At 35.6% G+C, this 20,670-nt stretch overlaps 1 protein-coding gene across 7 annotated transcripts in view; it reads left to right on the top strand.

The window, feature by feature from the left end:
* LOC149798985 (sodium/hydrogen exchanger 4-like) overlaps positions 1–20,670 on the top strand; it is a 242,969-nt gene that overhangs the window by 12,618 nt on the left and 209,681 nt on the right. For 6 of the 7 annotated variants that reach the window (XM_089957910.1, XM_089957911.1, XM_089957912.1 and 3 more), the window contains exons 2-3: positions 1,586–1,767; positions 5,517–5,632. The gene's annotated coding sequence lies outside the window, so the exon portion shown is untranslated. The remainder of the gene's footprint in view (positions 1–1,585; positions 1,768–5,516; positions 5,633–20,670) is intronic. The other variant, XM_089957908.1, reaches the window with a different exon arrangement.

Raw genomic sequence — 20,670 nt, 5'->3', positions numbered from 1 at the left:
TCCTGCATCTGATCAAATGGAGCAGCCTTAAATGGATTAAAATGTTGAATACAAATCACTGACAACTAACAGGTAGTCTGTTTGAATGTATTTCTGTTGTCGTTGATGAGAAAGGCATGTAAATAGATGTTAAGTATATGTCTGTAATTATCTGCATACTGGAAATACAACCAGCAAATCACATAAAAGGGCACCACCTAACACTGACAGACCTTCTAAAGATGGAAACACCAAGTTATATTTGCATTTTAGGCTCTGTATCATGAATCGTATTGATACACTGCACAGGTGTATCGTTTCACCCCATGTCATTATGTCACATTCAAAGAGAAGCAGTTTTTTTTCATTAGCAAAATGGGTTGAAGGAATTCCTTTGTTGGTATTGGGGGAAAAGCAGTGTTGTTCTTGCAGCAGAAATGGGGACCATTTTTATGTCATTGAGGCATGTATATAGTTTGATATCTTCATTTATTTGCCTGTTAGGTAAAGCTATGATCTCTGATGAGGAAAGTTAATCTTTCAAGAGTGATGCAAGTTTCATCCCTTTTCATTAGCTTCAGGGGTCATTCATTATTTTAAAAAGATTGTACTTCATGAAAGGCAGGTGAAGTTTGGATTCATGCATAAGTAAGAATAGCGACATACATTTCATTCTTATTCATCAAAGGACTCTTACATAAGTGGGCTGTTTTTTCATCTCAGTGGGTTGAGCTACACATTAATCCAGAGAGTCTGAAGTGTGGACAGCAGTTTTTAAGTCTTAATTTTACAAGTTGACTGAACAAAGAATATTTGATCTGTCTCAGTCCAGTGGAGTGAAAAATGACTGTGTTTTATTATGATACACAAAATAATCTCAGACAGTGATTTTTGTTACAAGTCAGTGATGATTTCATTTATAGGATGGATTAAAGTGAGCAGGATACAGTTATCTTCGGTGGAACCTACCTTTAGGAGAGTTCACCATACACATGTATTCTTGATTTTACAGAATAGTGCACTTAATATGTTTGATAATAATAATAATAATAATAATAGTAATGTCAGTAATGGTATTTTGTGCATAGTTTTAGTTCAAAAACCAAATTTTAAAAGAAGGTTAACCTGTAAATAGGGGTCACCTTTCTACAAAAGCCAATTGGTTTTTTCCCCACAAGGGTAGCTGTTATATGTGTGTGTGTGTGTGCTCAGTCTGTATTAGACATGAATAGGAATTCTTATTTGGAATACCTCCAACTCTTTGTTTATGGACATGTCTCCTTTATATAGTTGTGTTTTTTTGGGGGATATATTTTTAGTCAGTCCTTAAAAACTGCAGTACATGTATATTTTGACCCTAACAGTGCCCAGTTTAAGGAATTTGAGTGTAGTTAATGGTCCAGTGAAAGGTACCTACAAAAGTCTCTTAAGAGACAGTATACTGTTATGTTCTTTATGGACAGCTATATGACCATTATACAAAGGTCAAATAAAATTATATACTAGGTAAATGGAAGAAATGGGTTTAAAAAGGTTTTTCTCAAAGTGCATTTCTTATTTATGCTGAGGTGTCCACTAAGGCTTGTTTTATTGTATTTAATTTCAGATGTGTGAAATGGTTTAATTTGACAAGTCTATTTGATGAACAGCAGTTACTGTTACAGTAGCAGATTCTCTCTCTGATTGAGGACAGTATTTACACAGGTGAAAGTCAGTATTTCTGAGGACAGTATCTACACAGGTCAAAGTCAGTATCTCTGATTGAGGACAGTGTCTACACAGATGAAGGTCAGTTTCTCAGATTTGTCGGGTCAAGGTACCCGGCTTGGTTGCTTTTTGGTTTCTCCACTCCCATTTTGTCTGGTTTCCCCACCATTCTCTCACCCCCATTTTTGTCAACAATAAAACATTTTTTACTCAAAATTTTTATCTTAAAACCTGGCTGGGCCAGGTATTTATGGTTAGTGCAAAACCCAGCCAGGTCCGGTTAGCTGGGCTCTGTACCCATCCACCTCTAGTATCTACACAGATGAAGTCATTACCTATGGTTGAGGACAGAATTTAAAGAAGGATTGTTGCTTGCTGGTTTTTAAATTTTGCAGTTTGTATGGTGTAACATATTTGAAGTTAACACAATTTGTTGACCAGCAAAAATAATGAATTATTTTTTTTATAGTTGTCCTTGCAGTGAAGATAGAAAGTTCCCTGAAGTGTGTGCTACTTGTAGTACTGTTTACATTGTACGTATGATATTCAGTTGCTCTGAGGGATGAAACTTTGTCATATTTAGAGACTGGTCTGAAAGTAATTTTGCTGTATTAGTTGTATATGAAGCACAGAAATGAAGTTCACTTTTTGGATGGTCATGCTGGTGTTGTATTTGGGCTTGACCTTGGTACAGGTTTGAAACAGCAAGGAATTATCATCTACCATATCCTGCTACACATGTCTATACTGTAGAATCTTCAGTATCCATTACTTGTGACCTGAGTGTCAGAGTGGTCTAAAGCGCTCACCGTTACAGATCACTGCCATCTTACCTGTCTGCATGTGTTCGAGTTTCAGGTTCGGCCAATGTGGGTATGTGAGAAAGCATACCAGTAGCTTGTCGTGGGTTGATGGTTCTTTCCTTTTTTTTCCCAGGTTCTTCTCCACCATTTATACTGACCACCATGTATGGTCTATATTGTGCTGAAAAATGGCATTAACCCATACAGCAGCAACTACATTACTTATAACCTTCATACACTGGATTCTTTCTGCATACTGATAAATGCTATAATGTTTACAGTTATAAAAATTCAAATATGGAGGTGAGACAGTAATTTCTTTTTGAATATTTCTGTACAGCACAATTGTGCAAAACACCAATACCTTTTCTCCAAGTCTTTTGTTGCAGTATGAGGAGACACGCCATTCATACATTTGGTATACCTGACTGCACATGAGTAATGGTATGCATGTTGTTAGTCAGAACTGCAGTTCATTACTCATGTCAGTAATTCATACACAATTACAGGTTTTCAATAAGTAAGTTCATGACTGATCAGCAGATACCTTATATATTTAAATGTGTATTAACCAGACCCTGCTGGAAGTTATGGATTTTGACCTGATAATTGGCTGTTTCAATAATAAATACATTTAATATACAGAATAAATACTGTATAGACTTGCTTATAAATTGAGTCGAATTGCAAACAACATAGACCCTTATCTGTTATTGCATTATGCACCAACAGATCAGGGTCTGTGCTGTTTGTTTTACTGATTGCTCCTAACAAAATGCACATATCCTGCTCTTTGTGTGCATTGCCCCAAAACAGCTGGGTCTGCTATTTGCAGTTTATAAAGTAGCCTGTCCAGTGGACATCTTAGTCTGTATGATCCAAATCTTGGAAGAAGTGGCATCCATGTAATCAACCTGTTACTGTTATGGATATAGCATTTGCATGTACAATTCACCATTATGATAACACAAAGATGAATCACATGTTACTGTAATAATATAAAGTATCATCATGTGCATTCATCATGGCACAAAGGCCAATCAGCCTGTTACTGTAACAATATAATGTATCACAATTTCACAAAGACTACTGGTAATCAGCGTGTTACTGTAACAATATACAGTATCACCATGTCCATTAACTATGGCACAAAGACTAATCAGCCTCTTATTGTAATAATAATTTTTAACACCATGTCTCTTCACCATAACATTGTAACAATATAAAGTACCACCATACCCATTCACCATAACATCAAAGATGGTTACATGGTTAGGTTTGGGGTTTATTTTAGTTTAATGCCATTTTCAGCACATGATAGGCTAAACATGGCAGCCATTATATTTGGGAAGAACCAATGACTCACAGGAAGCTACTGGTACCCTTTCTCACATACCCTTGTTGGCCAAGCTAGGACTCAAACCCACACAGACAGAGGTGAGATGTCAGTGATCTTTAAACTTGACCATCTAGGGTCCCTTAAAGCTATTATATTTTTTGGTTATTAACTTTTTCTCAGTTTTATTTTTGAAAACATCATTGTAAACATAATTTCCAAATTTATACAAGATTTTTTCCTAGTTAAAGGTTCAATTATACTTTCTCTTGGTCAGTTGCCAATATCCAGTAACCTTTAGTTTCCAATAGCCAGTAATCTATAGTTTCCAATATCCAGTAATCTATAGTTTCCAATATCATCAAAGTTATTAAAGTGTCTTAGAATTCAAGAATATTGCATGTTTATGTAATAGAAAAAGGGCCAGACATTTATTTTTCATGCCTTGATATAAATCACAAATTCAATTTATTCCAGCTTGATCTCAGCTGCAGAAAGTATGCCATCCACGGTGTTTAATAATAAAATTAGATACATTTGTTGTCTTGTCTTTCAAGAAGCCTTTTCTTATTGATCTAATCAAGCTTTGAACGAAATGCACAGCCATTACAGTTAAATCAGTGTTTATTGATCACACTTCTCTGCCAACAGAAGTTGTCTTTCACAACAGGTGTTTTTGCAGTAGAAGTCCATTACTAAATAGTGGTCTTGTAAGTCAGATTTTTGTCTTGCCTTTTTTTCTTCATGAAATTGTTAAACATGGTGATCATGATGTTTATTCATCATTGTCATCAACAACAGTGATGTTAACTTAATATAAAAGATTTATTTGCAACCCCACTACTCCACATAAAGGTGAGACATTGTACTCAGCAAAAAACCTTGTATTGTAATTTTAAAATGGTGGCTTATGGCCATAATGAAAACTTGGAATCCTTTAAATTAATTTAACATTAATCATCCAAGTGCCTTTCAAAGAAAGCAGTGACGGTTATGTGATCCTACACATCTTGATGTGTGTGTGTTGAGTGAGTACCATTGCATAACTTTTACAACATCAATTATAGAGATTGTAGATCTTGGAACAATTAATTTGGGGAAGTATGTAGATGCACACGATCGTCCATTTTAGAATGCTTACCCATTTCAATAGGTCAGTGCCTTTCAGTTTGTAACTCTTAGGAGGATGTTGGGGGCTACTGAAACATGACAGGAGCATTGCTGCGGAATTTTAGTTTATGTCCATTAAGTATGTTCTTAAAGCTTAGAATCTTAAAATAATATTTTTTCTTCATGGCTTGAATGCGGGCTAGATGTGGTCTGTTTTATGTGTGGGAAAGTTGGAAACTGAGGAACTCCGAGGAACACATTAACCTTAGACAGATAGCAACATAGTTTGTTATAGGAACATAGTTTGTTATAGGAACATATAATCCATGTTTTTAAATTTGACTCTAAGTATTACTGGAGTTAAATCCATGGCTCACCATAGCTAATCAGGTATCATTTTATTACATTGTATCCTTTTCACGCCCACCTCTCCTGTACAGATTCATGAACCAAAAATCAGTTATTTGTATTAAGTATCCTCCGCTTTAAATTCAAAATTTGGTAGAAAAAGAATGTAAACATTTAATTCCTACTTTTGTATTAATATTTTTTTATGTTTGACTCCATCCGTGGAACCCCAGGGCAAGAGTCCAAAAATTATGTAAGAAATTGGAGACAGACAAAATTTGCAGGAAACTCACAGTCCTGGGCTCAAGGTGTGACACTCTTTACAAACACAGAGTCTTGGAAGAATAAGGTACAAGAATTCTTTATGAAAATGCACAAGTAGACAGAATTTACAAAAATGTACAGAGTTATGTTGCTTAGCATTCACTAAGTGTTGTCTGCTCCATCTATCTTTCCATCCATTAACATTTGCTTGTCCAGGCCATAACATTGTAATGGTTGGAATGGGTTTCATGAAACTCTGCCTATATATATATATGACATGACTAACCAATGTGTTGTGTATTCGTGCCTTGTCCCCTGTATTAAGGTAAAGGTCACATCAAGGAAATATATAATTCTGTGACTTTTTAGCCCAGCTTTGCTTTGCCAGCAGTTAGTATGAATCACTGGGTCTTTAATAATAAAACAAAATCAAGATCATTTCCAGCCTTATTAGCAACCTCTCACTGTATTGATCTGTTAAAGGTTTGAACCAAACAAATCATGTTGTTCCAGGCCAAGTGATTTCCATGCCATTGTTAGCAAAAAGCAGATGGAATTTCATTAGATTCCTTCAGCTGTTCTTGATCATTTATTTTACCTTGGATGCATTGCTATGTACATTATTTTTATTGTTACATGGAAGACGGATCTATAAATAGAATTCTGTCACATTCTAATGTTCACGTAACTTATGTCTGTCTCTCTGTCTGCCTGTCTTTCAGTTTATGACTGTTTGTCTGTGTGTATGTGTATGGATAACTCGCTGTTTGTCTGAATGAATGGATTTGTTATAGTAGGTGCATAATTACATGTAATAAGAATTCTCTTGGTTTTGTGGGTATCAGTTTTGTGAAACAGATATTTTCATTGCTACTTAAATTTGTTGATAGAAAAAGGCAGAAAATATATTGTTTATTTATTCATGGTTATTGGCAACCATTAAATCAACAGACATTTGGAGCCCTAGAAAGATAGTGTTTTAGTTTTTTCTAGTATATGGAACCTTGGGAGGTATAGCTGTCATACTTGAGCTGTAGAATCAGGAAGGTCTGCCCTTTCACATTCATGCAACCCTACCATGCTTGAGTCACAGAAAAGGTCAAGGGCATTTGAAAATATTTGTTAAGGTTTTGATAAAAGTTCACTTGTGGTCAGTACTCCAAAATAATTTGAGGGATAGCCATGTTAGTTATGATACTTGGACTGTAGAATTATTCAGCATAGCACTTAATATTTCCATACCCCGATCATCTCTGACAGTCGGACAAAGCAAAGGTTAAAACGTCTGACTCATTTGATCAGATTGAGCTCAGTTTTTATTAATGAATGGTAACAGGTTTCATTATGCTATGTGTGATTTTAATTTAGTGATGAACCAGGGATTCAAGCAATTGCATTGTCTTGGAGAAAACACTGCATATTTTGGTAGCTTTTTATACAGTATGGCCTAATAATTTTATTTTATATAGCTGAGTATAAGATGACCTCATTTATGGCACTGTACAGTTTGGTGTTGCCTTCCATGAACTACACATTTTAGCTAATAAGCATTGTAAATGGCTATGTGCAATCCATGTTTTGCTCTATTATGAAAAGAAAATAAATTAGCCTGTAACAATTGTAACACTTTGTTCCTAAGTTGCAAGGGACTGAGACATATTTTAGTGTAGGAAGTTAAATATACATTTTTTAAATATAATTTTTAATTTTTCTAATTGAGAACTGATCTCAGCAGCTAAAATTTTAAGTTCACAGTATTGATTTAAATTTGTACAATCTTTGACTCAAGCAAAGGGTTGTGTCTTGAACAACGCATTGATCTTTATAGAGCTGTCTCTGAAACCCATAAAAGTGTCCAGAGTCATAGACAATGTTGTCAGATGCAATAAGTCACACTTTGCATATGCAGGAACTATTTCCATTACTACCCAAGATATCAAGCAAAGAACTAGTTAAGTTTTCAGTGCAGAAAATCCAAATATGTATTGCTTATTTTATGAAACATCAATTACATGCATTTAATATTTTTGATGATTTTCTAATAGTCAGTCTGTATTTCAGGTATTAGTTTTTATCTGTATATAACAACTCCAGATAACTGTATTTTTATTTTCATTAGGTACACATACTTTCCTTAATTTGTCCATTTTAAAATTTGAGAATAATTTTTATATTCAGCATAATTGCTACATGTAGCTCATGTGGCCATACACTGAGTTACTGAGTAGTTGGTTTGGCCTTTGTCCATCATGTGTCATCTGTCTTACATCTGTTTGTCAACACATGTTTGTGGACACATCAGTACCTTCATATATTCTCTGATTTTAATAAGACTTGGTATGAAACTTAGATAACTGAGACTTCTGCAGCTGCCAATTTTCTTTTTCATTGACCTTGACTTTATTATGACCACAAAATCAGTATATTTCTTCCTTGCTACAAGTGTAAGCCATCAATGTTTGGTACTAGTACAAGCCATCTGCAAAGTTTGGTTACCAAAGATAGTGGATAACTTCCATATTGGATAAGAGCTTTATGGTTTAAGGGTTAATGGTCAAGATCATTGGCCAAAAGAAACAATTGTTTTTGCATAATAACCTTAGTTTAAATCATGTTTGTTGACCAAGGTTTCTGGAGGGTTTGCACTTAAGGTATGGAAGTGACCTATTGGTCTTTAAATCAAATGGTCAAAGGCTGAGGTTACTGTACCTAAGAATATATGTCTGAGATGCAATGAGAGTGAGTATATGTATATATATATATATATATATATATATATATATATATATATATATATATATATATATATATATATATATATGTGTGTGTGTGTGTGTGTGTGTGTGTGTGTGTGTGTGTGTGCAGATGCTAACATGTGCACAAATGACAAAGTACAGATAGGACAGTTTAGATGCAGCCTACAAAACAAATTTAGTTAATCAGTGTTTATTAAAACAATAGAGACAAGAATCATGGAATCACAAAATTAAAGCATATTACAACAAAACACAAATGGTCTTAATTTTATTTTAAAAACTGCAAGTTTAGCTTGACTGAGCATGAAATTTTTAAGAATTCTATTGGTGTTGGGTTCCTGCTGAAACAGCTTGGTAAATCTCTGGTTAAATATCAGCACATGCAACAGTCTTTTTAAACTACCAATATAATTGTTTTTTTTTAATGTATACTGACCTCTTGTTTGGCCTAAGTGGCTTGAGCATCAGCCTCAGATGCAGGATGTGGTGGCTTTGAATCCCAGAAGACTTATTTTTTAAAAATTGTACTAGCAGCTGCCTTACTTTCCGCACTGCATTAAGAGGTTAGTGTTAGGACTGGTTGGCCTTGTGTCAGGATAATGTGACTGTTTGGGACATGATGCTACATGTCCGTGGCATGATGCCTCAGTGATAGACATCACTGTCTATAAACTGCCACACTGCAGACATTGCGGTGATAGCAGTGAAAAATTGTTAAAGCTATGTTAAAAATCCATATCACAGACACTCCATGCATACTTGGGTGTGAATAGAAACCAACCTGTACTGTTAATTAAGACCTTAATATGGTACACTAAGTGGGACTGAAAATATATCATAATTGATTGATTAAAATGTTCTCTGCACTATCTGAGATGTTCATCTGATTTATAATTACAAATGATTCTCCACATTTCCGAATAAAATGTGTGAGTGAGCATGCAATGCTGTCTAACAATTTGCAAAAGCAACAGGTGTGTATTGAGATTCTTCTGAGAGAATTACCAATCAGTACTGTGGAATAATATTTACTTTTTATTTAGAAGGAAAGGCATACACATAGATATAGTGTATTAACTAAAGTACAGTCCTGACTTATTAAAATTATTTTAGCTATAGGTGTTCTTTTTGGATAATTTGATTTTAAGTTTTGTGATAGCACCTAAAGTGCATATCACTCAGTGATCAGGAACAGACAGACTTTATTAAAACTACATTTAAATGTTTATTCACTTTTAAATGTACAGTTCATATTTGATTTATGATCAGTAAAGGTTATTAAATAACCATTTTAAATTTTCTTGATGTAGTAAGTCAGATTGTTGTCAATTAGTAATTAATATTTTTACACAGTTGAGTGAAATAAAATACTTTTGTTGAGTAGAATTATATAATACAGTTTTCTTAAAGATTTTATTTTTATTTTTACAAGAAATTAGTTTGACAGGAAACCAGTTGATCATGGAAAATATGTCCAGCAAGAGCCATTAGAATTTCAAGATGTATGTGATAAAACTTTGTGAGACCTAGTTCATCAGAAGCAATTAAAGATAAAATATTGGAACATATCAAGAAAATCTGTGTGTGACATTGCTTAGTGAAAATGTAACAAGTTCAATCTGTTACATTATTTATAAATTAAAGCAGCAGATATATTTATACATTCTCCAATATGGAATCATAACCAATATAATTATAAATCTACCAATAACAGTATCAATTGCATAGAAAGGGCTTTCATTGTTTTCAGTCATCAAGATGGTATACATGGAGGTGATAATACAATTCAGAACTTTCTCTCAATTAATTACAGCAAAGAACTAAGCACCATTCTTACAGGCCCATCTTGATTGGGTGGGACAAAAACATGTTTTACACAAATTAGAAATCAATAATGTGAAAATACCAATAGCTGTGGGCTGGATTCTGGATAAACCAATTAGACTCTTTATTGATAAATCATTTTTTCTTATATGTTCAGATTTTCTCACAATACATTGCAACTTAAACCCAAGGAAGTAGATGTACATTGGTCCCTCACTATAAGGAACATAATTTACATTTGTCCTTCATTATAAAGAATTACATGTGACTGGTCCGTTTCCATACAGTTCTTCCTCACATGAAAGAACTGCATGTCATTTAGGTCCCTTTCTATACAGTTCTTCCTCACATTGAAGAGCTACCTCTCTGATGACCTAGTGGTTAGAGCATCTGTCCCAAATGTGAGAGGTAGTGGGTTTGAATCCCAGCTGAGTCACACCAAAGACTTCTAAAAATGGTACTAACAGCTGCCTCGCTAGTTGCTCAGCATTAAGGGGTTAGTGTTAGGACTGGTCGGCCTTGTGTCAGGACAATGTGATTGGGGCATCATGCCTCAGACATGTAATGCTAGACATCACTTTAAACTGCCACACTGCCTACATCATAGAGATATGACTGGAAAATTGTTAAAGCTCTGTTAAAAATCTAAATCACACACACACACATATTAAAGAACTACATTTATGGTGGTCCAACTGTATAAAGTGCTTCCTGATTATAAATAACTACATGTGCACTGGTTCCTATAAAAAAACTGAAGGTAGTGGTCCCTTATTCTAATGAATTACATGTAAATTGTTCAATCACGATACAGTACTGCCACACTATATAAAAAAACTACATTTACATTAGTCCCTCTGTATTAAGTGGTACCTCACTGTAAAGAAATACATGTACAGTGATCCATCAATATAAAGTTGTACCTCACAATAAAGAACTACATGTACATTGGTCTATCAGTATAAAGTTTTACCTCACTATAAAGAACTACATATACATTGGTCCCTCAGTATAAAGTTGTACCTCACTATAAAGAACTACGTGTACAGTGGTCCATCAATATAAAGTTGTACCTCACTATAAAGAACTACATGTACAGTGGTCCCTCAGTATGAAGTGCTACCGCACTACAAAATAACAATATGTGCAATGGCTCCTCACTATAAAGTGCAGCATGTACAGTGTTCACCCACTATAAAGATATGCATGTAAACAGTGTAATGTGATCCCATATATAATATGAATATGGTTTTAGACTGCATTTTGTATGAAAAATTTAGCTCAGTTTTTTTGGCATTTTGTGGATTGGTAACACTTTGAGGGTTATATCATGCAAAAGCGAGTAGAATAAAGTGCCTTGCCCAAGGAATCACCATGGTTCCAAATCCAGGCTCTACTATTTGAGGTAATCAACCTGTAATCTTCTGGTCACATGTCTTGTACCTTAATGCCAGAACCACTGCACCTCCTTGGATGGATCAAAAGTTTTAAATACATTAAAACCTAATTACAAATAGCAAGTATCCATAAACATTTGTTCTTTGTAGTCAGGTGTCCTTTATATAGATGGGAAATATTTACATAACTCAAGATAAAGATTTTTTTCGTTTTCTCCTTTGTTAACCTAATCTTTTTTGTAAAAGTGTCCACTAAAGATTTTTAACTATAGGTTCTTCATCTAGCTCACCTCATTTAGCTCCTCACTAAGGTGAAGCAATGATAATTATCATTTGTTTTCTCATAAAACTCACCCTGTCAGTATGGTTTGGCAATAACTTTGACCATTTGACCACAAGATCCCAAGATAATAGGCCTCATCAAAACCCTAATTGCAAGTCTTCCACAAACTTTGGTGAATGGTTCTGTCGTTATTATGCACAAAACATGCTTCTTCTTTCAAAGTTACTTTGACCATTTACATTTTGATTCCAAAATCAGACGGGTTCTTTCTTAACTAATGTGTAAGTCAGCCACAAAGTTTTATGAAGATGCATGATTGAAAACTGAAATTCTTTTGCAGAAACTATTTTTCTTTCAGTGACTTTCGTCTTGATCCCTAATGTTTTTTTACCCTGAAATCGATAGGGTTCTTTCTTACCCCAAGTGTAAGCCAGCCTCATAGAATGGTCTAGGTCTGTTAAGTAGAATTAATGTAGCAGTAGAATTAATGCTATTGTGCAGAAACCAAATTTCTTTGAGTCACAATGAATATTTACCTTTTGATCCTTCTAACCCAAAGTGCAATAAATCCACAACGTTTTGACTGGGTCTGTGATGTAGAACTAATGTTAATGTGCAGAAACCACCTTGACCTTTAACCTCCCAGTATCAGTATGGTTCTTAACTTCCTACACCAGGTGCAAGCCATCCATAAGTTTCGTACTGTAAAAGGTGAAGAATGGTACATGTTATTTTGCAGAAACTTTATTTCTTTCAGTCACAGTGACCTTGTTTTTTTTTTTTGTTTTAATCCCAAAATGTTAGGGTTCTTCTTTATTACAAATGCAAACTATCAACAAAGTTTGCAGACTGTAGATGATGAACAACTAGAGTTCTTATGCAGAACAGAAATTGATGAGACAGATAAATCATAACATAGTGCAGCTCTTCCTTATGGCAGGTGTATATAAATGGTTAATTCCAATCTCATAATGCTTTGCTAAACTGAGAATGCTGGATGAAATCTTGAGCTTAAACCTCCAAGCTGTATTAAAGAGTCTGGGCTATGGTTCTATGATCAAATAATGATACTAGCATAGTATGGTTTAGTAGCAAAAATGTAATCAGCAATTACTTGCAGCTCACTTCTTCAAAACATGCACAAGTCTCCAGTAGCCATTGTAAACATTACTTTTTGTTGGGAAAATAAATTCAGACAGAACTGAATGCTGGTCTCTATGACAGTATATAAAAGACATACAAGATATTTTTTAAATTAATAAAGCATCTGTTTAGTTTCTCTTCTCATCTTCAGGGAATTTTCTCTAAATGTGAGAAGCTTGATTTAATTCAAGTCAGTTTTTAAAGTCAGTGCACCATTTTTAATGATAACTGGTTGGATTTATCTGTGTATGCCTTTATCTCTCCATCTGTATATGTCTGTATGTGTGTATCTATTTAACAGATGCACTTCATTTATCAGCCACCCTAAATCATCCACCATTCTCCTTGTACAACAGTAGGTGTGTAATCAAGGGAGCACTATAATTAACCTGTGGAAATGAAGCATAAAATGTAGGTCACAGTGACCTTTGGTTGTAAGGATGTTACAAAGTAATAACAGATGCGTCCAATCAAGTTTCACAATTTTACTATCAATAGTACCCAATAAGTGACCATTAAATACAAAGTTTTAGCAAAGTTAGTGTAATGAATTATAGGTAGCATAGACCTCTTTCTGCAATATTATAATAGTGTAGAACCTGTAAAGATGCATCCTTTCAACAAGTTTCATTATTCTTGCCAAGATGATGTACATAGCATGCACAATACTTGTGTGTCATGAGCCAGACAAAAAGCCTCAACCAAAGCCAGTACAATATGAAATGTAGGTTGATGGCTTTTGCTTGTTCTGTACATACCATAATATCTAGAATCATAACAGTGATTCATTTTAATGAGCATTACTCCCTCATTTCAGTAGTAGGTCATTATGAACCATATTTTATGCTTCACTGACTTGGGTTAAATTTTGTGTTGGATATTCATTTCCCAAGCATTCTTTTTGCTAGAACCATGAAGTTCATGACATGCATACCTACAATTATATTTTTTTACTGGCTTTGGTTGAGTGATAATCAAATGAGTATTTATTCAATGTTGTATGCATACTATCCTACCCATAATAATGATTAAGGGATGCAGCTTGATAAAGTTTTCATTCTTATTGCAGAAAGAGGTCTCTCTGACCTATCTTTCATTCTTCATTGACTAGATACAACTGCTCGTTCCATGCATGGACAATGTAGTTGAGTTTCTGGTGCAGGTTTGGGGAAAAACTTTGGTGCATTCAGTGAATTTGCTCCTAAAACTGCTACACAGTTCATCCACAGGCTCTCACTGGTATGGGGATAACCACTCACGGGGCACTGACAGTACATCTGGGGCCAGTGGGCAATAATTATAGGCATGGTGAAGCTGATCATCTGGATATTTCAGGTTGACTTAGAAGAAATACCCATGTCATTGCTGCTCTTGTAAATGTTTTTGTATGTTCACATGCACCAGATCCACTCATTCAACAGTTTGGGTGATTGTGATCATATCCACCTTTGTGTGGGTTGTTGTGCAAGCATAGTGCTGGCTTGCCATTGAAATACCAGTATGGATTGACAGATGCAGTTCAATGTCATTGGGCAGTTCCAACTCGACACAAGATTCTGACAGCATTGCATCTTGGGTCATTCCTTGTGATGAGAAGTAGTGCATGGATCAAGTACACACACACATGGCTATATTGTGGAAAGCCTTAAAAACATCAGAGACCTGCAGCACATCTACAGATTGTGGTAGTCATGAAAATTTTGACAACTAAGTGCAGACAAGATATTGTTCAAGTGCATGTAGTCATTGGTGGAAGTACCAATGATGAATTAAAGGCCATGATGTGTGGCAATTGAGTTTCCCAAAATTCTTTCCAGTCACTTTTATACTTATACAGGTAAATTGCTTTGTGAGTGAGCAAACCAAATATTCCTTCATCATCAGTGGAAGCCTCACCATATTGATGAGTGATCGTAAAGCAATCATTTGCCCAGGCTGGAATTGAAGAACTGCAGCTGACCCAGTCAAAACATGTATTTTTCTTTGCTGTTGGGAATTCACTTATTAACATGTTTATTGCTGTTGCAGTTCCTGGCATGATCAAATGACCATCATATCTGTGCAGACTACTCCAGTGGCCAAGTGGTTAGAGTGTCTGCCTCAGATGCAGGAGATTGTGGGTTCGATCCATGGCTGAGTCATACCAAAGACTTACAAAATTGGTACTAACAGCTGCCTCGCTTGGCACTCAGCATTAAGAGGTTAGTGTTAGGACACATCTACCTGGTGTCAGGATAATGTGACTGGGTGGGACATCATGCTAAATGTCTGTGGCGCGATTCCCCCTTGCTAGACATCACTATAAACTGCCACACTGCAGACATCGTAGCGATATGACTGAAAAATCCATATTGATTACTGGCAGAAATGTACAATTCTGTATTGATTATTGGCAGAAATGTACAAATCCATATTGTTGTTGTTGTAGGGTTTAACGCCATTTTTCAGCACACGATAGGCTATACATGGCGGCCAGTATTAATGGTGGAGGAAGAACCCGGGAAATCCCCGGAAAGAACCACCAACCCTCGAGAAGCTACTGGCAAGCTTTCTCACATATCCACATTGGCCGAATCCGAGACTCGAACCCATGCAGACTGAGGTGAGATGGCAGTGATCCGTAACGTAGAGCGCTTTAGACCACTTGGCCACTCGGGGCCCCCAAATCCATATTGATTACTGGCAGAAATGTACAAATCCATATTGATTACTGGCAGAAATGTAAAAATCCATATGGATTACTGGCAGAAATGTAAAAATCTGTATTGATTACTGTCAGAAATGTAAAAAGCCTTATGGATTACTTAATATAGATACAGATCTATATAGCATTAATGCAGATTCTGTTATTGTCATACACAAGAATTAATTTTAGTACCACAATCTAAACATGAGGGATTTCATATGAAAATCATGCATTTGACTTAGTTACTATGATTGAGGATGGAGTATGTTTCAGGTGATTTTTTGTCTGTCTGACTTATAATAGTACTATAGTGTTCATTCAACTGTGACCAGCATTGACCCATATCTGTCAATGTATAATGCCCTAGCAGGTTGGGATCCACAATGTTAGCTATTATATTGTGAAATAGATGAAATAAAAAAATGAGTGCAGTTTACCGATTTGTGTGGTATCAAATGCTGACACAATGCAGATATTTTCCCACTGTGTCACAAACATGTGCTTGGCCTGTTTCAGAGAAGGTATCTGTTTTATGGATTATCTCTTGTGTGTTTTTTTTGGGTCAATTATTGTATGTAACAAAATTATTTCTTTATTCCAAATTATTTGACTGGTTTTTAAAAGAAAGGTATACAGTGCTTCTTTTTTTTTTTTTTGTTGGAGAGAGATACATTGTATTTTTTATCAATGAAGGTCATGGAGCTGTGAGTATAAATACTAAATAACAGGCACAGGTCATCACCAACAAATATTAATTAATAAAATTGTTAATGCAAGAGATGATGTTTGTCAACACACAGACAGTTCATAGCAATTGAAGAGTTCATGAATTGAATCCATAGTGATGTCAAGACCTATCTTGATGAGCAAAAGGAGGAAACTTTGGAATATGCTGCTCGTACAGCTGATGATTATTCCTTGACTCACAAAGTTTCATTTGTCAATAAGCCTTACTCACAGCCTTTGTTGGGTAAAAAAGAATCATCTCAGTCTGATACAGGTACTTAGAAATCTCGGTATGGTACAAATTTTAGAAATCAAACATTGGATAAGACTAATCAGAATCCTTATCTCTTTCTATCTGCACTTTTGTATGAAGAAAAGGCATATCATTTCTGATTGCTTCAGGTTGAAATATAGCAACATAATAAAGACAGTGCAATTCCAAATGATCATATTTCAAAGATGTCAGAGTCACAGTCTTGTATTGACAGCAATACATTTGTTGGGTCAAACAAACCCCAGTCTGATTCTCTTCTGGAGAATTATGAACCATTCATGTCAAACGGTTCTATATCAATTTTGGTGATTCTGCCAAGCCTATCATTATTAAAATATTAAGGGACACAGGAGATTCTCAGTCTTTTTTTATCAGGAACTTTGCCTTTGTTTGAGAAGTATTCTTCCAGTGAAAGTGTTCTTATTCAGGGAGTAATGTTCCTCTCCATTTTGTCAATTTGACATCAAATTTAGCCTCAGAACCCATGATTGTCAGAACAATGATGTCTTTACTCATCGAGGGTATTCATTTATTACTAGGCATTGACCTAGCTGGAGATGAGGTCATGGTTAATCCGCTTGAAACTGACAAGCCTTATTTGGATAAAAAGTTGATCCAGGAATGAAATCCCTGATTTATATCCTTTTTGTGTGGTTACCAGAGCTGTGGCAAAAAGATCTCTTGAGAATGATGTTGATCAGAAAATTATAATTCCTTTAGCTGTCATGTTTATTGGCCAATCTTTTGATGAAGTCAGTTCTGATCCTAGTATTGATTAGTCAGTAGGTACTGGTCACAGTGATCCTCTTTTACTACTTACTCATTGTCAAACAGGAACAAGATCCTGCAATTTTCTTGTTTGTTTCAAGGTGCTATTAGTAAACTTTAAGCCATACAGATACATATTTGTTATTTTGTGAAAAATGAGGTCCTCATGAGAAAATGGAAACCACCTTAGGTTCCTGCTGAGCAATCAAGTTATCATTCTTAGGTCATGTTGACAAGAAATCCTTAGTCTAATGCATGAAACACCCTTGTCTGGTTATTTAGGAGTCAGTAAGACTTATCATAAGATCTTTGATCATTTTTTTTGGCTTAACATTAAAGTACTGTTTCTAAATACTGTAGATCTTGTCACACTTGTCAGATGGTAGGAAAACCTAATCAGAAGTTACCAGCAGTTTAAATCTTCTTCCTATCATCATGAAAGTCAAGGGGCCTTGGAAAGATTTCATCAAACTTTGAAGATCATGATATGTTCATATTGCTTTGACACAGGAAAGCATTGGGGTGAGGGTGTTCATTTGCTATTGTTTGCTGTAAAAGAATTAGTTAAAAGAATCATTGGGTTTTAGTCCTTTTGAACTAGATTTTGGACATACTGTCCATGAACCAGTGAAGTCATTAAAAGAGAAACTTCTTTCAAATGAAGATTCCAAGATTACCTCCGACAGCAGAACAACTCAATAACTGCCTGCGTTCATTGCTCAACAAGCATGCCCCAGCTACCAAGTGCAGAGTATCAATTCAGAAGTGTTCTCCATGGTATTGCAGTGTTAGGGACCAGCTTTGCACTGCTAAAAGAGACCGCTGTAAAGCTGAGAGGCTTTTGCTTTCCACCAGACTCACTATTCATAAGCAGATCTATGAAGCCACTAAGATGAATGTCACAATATAGTCCATGCAGCGAAATCAGCCCACTACACTACTATGATCATGGAAACTTCCAGCTGCAAAGAGCTCTTCAAGATTACTAACAAACTAATGTCAAGGAACAAATCTACACCACTCCTAACTATCTTCTCTCCAGTCGACCTTCCGGACATGTTTGCAGATTTCTTCCGTGACAAAGTACAAACCATTAGAGATAAGCTTGACACAATTTCAATTGACTCGTCGTCACCATACAGTTGGGATACAGAATTTGAGCGGCAACCATTAGCAGCATTTGAACCAGTCTCTGTGGATTTCGTACGTACAATCCTGATGAAGAGTGCACCAAAGTCATGTGAACTTGATCCAATTCCAACATCACTGCATTGCCTTCACTAACTGATGTTATTAATACTGTACCTCTCTGTCATCTGGGGAATTCCCATCATTTTTCAAAACTGCCATTGTAAAGCCTTTGCTGAAGAAACCAACACTAGACCATAACTATTTAAAGAACTACCGCCCAGTTTCTAATCTCCCATTCATATCAAAAATCTTAGAAAAGGTTGTTCTATCCCAGCTTGTATCTCATCTAAATTCAAACAGTCTTTTTAGCAATATACAATTTGCTTATCGCCCTTGCCACAGTACTGAAACTACACTTCTAAAAGTAGTTAATGACATTCTCTCTGCATTGGATAGCAGAAAGATTACAGTCCTCACCCTCCTTGATTTGTCTGCAGCATTTGACACAATAGACCATGATATATTACTTCACCATCTCCAGCATGTATTTGGCATTCATGATACAGCCTTACTGTGGTTCAAGTCCTACTTGGTCAACAGGACACAAATTGTATCTGCAAATGGAATACACTCCAGCCCAGTTGATCTATGTTGTGGTGTTCTACAGGGGTATGTTCTTGGACCTGTTCTCTTCATTCTATACACTCAGCCACTCTCAAGTGTCATAGATCATCATCCAGTGTCTCACCAATTGTACGCTGATGACACCGAAATATACAAATTTAACCACCCAGCTGAAGTTGATGCTACCATCCAAGGTGTAGATAGGTGCATTTCTGATGTGAAATCATGGATGACATGTAACAAGCTGCAGATGAATGATGATAAAACTGAGGCCATTCTGATCACAACACAAAGACTTTCTCATTCACATCCTTTACGACAAACAATAAATATCAGCAACACCAACATTAAATTCACACAATCAGTATGAAACCTAGGTGTTACTCTGGACAGTACTCTCACATTGCACCAACATGTAATGAACATATGCAAGGCTGCATATCTTGAGCTCAGACACATCAGCTCCATTCACAGATATCTTTAAGTTCATGCCACTAAAACACTTGTGTGTTCATTAGTACTTTCAAGACTGGACTATTGTAACTCAATTCTGTCAGGTTCATCTCAATATCTGCTCCAGAAACTTCAATAAGTTCAAAACACAGCTGCTCGTATCATACTTAGAGTACCACGATCAGAGCGCACCTCCCCACTGCTCTGTACCCTACACTGGCTATCCATTTGATCCAGAATCAAACACAAAATTTGTTCTCTGTGCTACATTTCACTGTCGGACTCTAGTCCAACATACCTATCCGACCTCACCCATGTGTAAACACCAGCAAGATACTTACGCTTCTTTTCTGACAATCATATACTCAGTATTCCCACTATGAAATCGAAGTCATATGTTCAACGTTCTTTTGCATACCAGGGCGCAGCAATGTGGAATGAATTGCCCACTGAAATTAGACACAAAGACACAGTGATCCTATTCAAGAGTGCTCTCAAAACTCACTTATTTCGACTGCAAGAACAAACTTAAAGACCTAATAATGTTTCCTACCTTAAATATTCTCAGCATGTTATTTTTTTATTTTTTTATTTTTTTTTTCTAATTTCATGGTGTTTGTTTGCAATCATATCATTATCTGTCTTTTATCTTATAGGTGTTGTCTAATGTTGTAATGCGCTTAGATCTTCTAAAGATTAGGTGCTATACATAGCCCTCATTATTATTATTATTATTATTATTATTATTAAACTTCTTGACTATGTCTTGATTTCATATATAAGTTGTCAAAAGCTTGTGAAGTAGCAAGAACTAATCTTTGCTCTACTCAGTCAAATATGAGCTTATAGCTCTCTTGCCCATGCCATAAAACTCGTTTGGGGCTAAATGTTATGGTCCTTGTTTTTTTTTTTAAAGAAAGTAAATGACAAGTTGTATCATTAACACTCCTGACTGGCAGAAACAACTTTGTCATTTAAGTATTTTAAAGGTGTATTTTGGCAGAGGTAGCACAGTTAATCATTTAGTTAATTTAGTTGTACCTGTCCCACATAATGAT

The sequence above is a fragment of the Sinohyriopsis cumingii genome, chromosome 5 (genome assembly GCF_028554795.1).
Source record: "Sinohyriopsis cumingii isolate HCF-2022 chromosome 5, ASM2855479v2, whole genome shotgun sequence".
In the NCBI taxonomy this organism is placed as follows: Eukaryota; Metazoa; Mollusca; class Bivalvia; order Unionida; family Unionidae; genus Sinohyriopsis; species Sinohyriopsis cumingii.
Note: the sequence above shows the minus strand (reverse complement) of the source record. Positions and strands in the feature narration are given on the sequence as shown.